This window comes from Eurosta solidaginis, chromosome X (assembly GCF_040869045.1).
Source record: "Eurosta solidaginis isolate ZX-2024a chromosome X, ASM4086904v1, whole genome shotgun sequence".
In the NCBI taxonomy this organism is placed as follows: domain Eukaryota; kingdom Metazoa; phylum Arthropoda; class Insecta; order Diptera; family Tephritidae; genus Eurosta; species Eurosta solidaginis.
Window position 1 is genome coordinate 214,208,045 of NC_090324.1, and position 1,408 is coordinate 214,209,452.

The following is a 1,408-nucleotide window of genomic DNA, read 5'->3' on the forward strand; positions in this document are numbered from 1 at the left end:
CATTTTTTAGAGCAGTCAACGATTTCCTACCTATTTCACTCAACGTAATTATAGGTAATATTTTATGTTTACTGAGATTTTCTCCATTTTTAATTGCATTACGACTACTAAATAACCAAAGATAATTCGAACGAAGTAGCAAGTGTTTTTTGCTTTGATTTATTGAGCCATTCCATGATTTTAGTAAGGCATATATCTCATTATAGGACAAGAGATACTTTTTGCTAGATTTTCATCTAAAAGGATGTGTTTAAATTTATATTTAATATGTCCGTTTTTCAGCTGATACTTATCCATCTCACAAATTCAAACTAAATAATATAACCAGTTACCATATATATTTATATCAAATTTTATTTAATTAATTTTCATTTTTATAATCCAATAATAACGATGATGTCGCAGAAGAACGTCGACATCGATGTTCCTTGCAGTTATAATGTTGATGTGGTTGTTGTAATTGCTGTTCATGTATATAAATACGCTCCTCTGTTGGTAAATAGATGATTGTACTATATTGTATTCATGATTTCGATTGTTATGTCGTTTTTCCGTCACAAAAGACATCAGAGAATGAAACCAATTCTCCATTTTATCATATTCGTCTATGATACCAATGAAAAATATATATATTCTATAAACCACCAATTTTTATCAAATTTAATAATGATATATACATACACAACTATTATCAAACATTTGTTATTATTATTGTATGTTATTTTTGGTTGGATGTCGCAGAGTTGAATGAAAATCCAAACCAAATGTTTCTGCTTTTATACTAATCATCCATCCATTTATTATAAATATATATGATTGTATTAATAATAAGACATATACACATGTATGCATGTGCTGGGAATATTTTGCGGGTTTGTTGTAGCAGTGTCATCATATTTTGGTAGCGCGAGTGGTGTCGTTTGCCTGTGGGAGACAATCAGGTTAAATGTTCGCATTGTCACTTGATATTGCTGTAATCCAATAATTTTATTATTGCAACGTTTGTTGTGTTAACTCACAGCACCTTCGAGAAAAGTGAGAATTATTACAGCAACTTGTATATAAAAAATTGTTGGAACAGCGTCATCATATTTTAGTAGCGCGTGTGTTGTCATTTGCCCGTGGGAGACAATCAGGTTAAATGTTCGCAGTGTCACTTGATATTGCTGTGATGCAATAATTTTGTTTTTGCAACGTTTGTTGTGTTAACTCACAGCACCTTCGTGAAAGGTGTGAATTATTACAGCAACTTGTATATAAAAATTTGTTGTAGCAGCGTCATCATATTTTGGTAGCGCGTGTGGTGTCATTTGCCCGTGGGAGACAATCAGGTTAAATGTTCGCAGTGTCACTTGATATTGCTGTGATGCAATAATTTTGTTATTACAACGTTTGCTGTGTTAAATTA

The 1,408-nt window shown here is 31.5% G+C and overlaps 1 long non-coding RNA gene across 1 annotated transcript; it reads right to left on the reverse strand.

The window, feature by feature from the left end:
• Positions 1-328: 328 nt before the first annotated feature.
• On the reverse strand, positions 329-977 carry LOC137234246 (uncharacterized). The gene is made up of 2 exons (XR_010947743.1): positions 682-977; positions 329-605 (listed from the first exon to the last, which is right to left on the reverse strand). It is a non-coding gene; the product is annotated as an uncharacterized lncRNA (long non-coding RNA).
• Between the last annotated feature and the right edge of the window lie 431 nt (positions 978-1,408).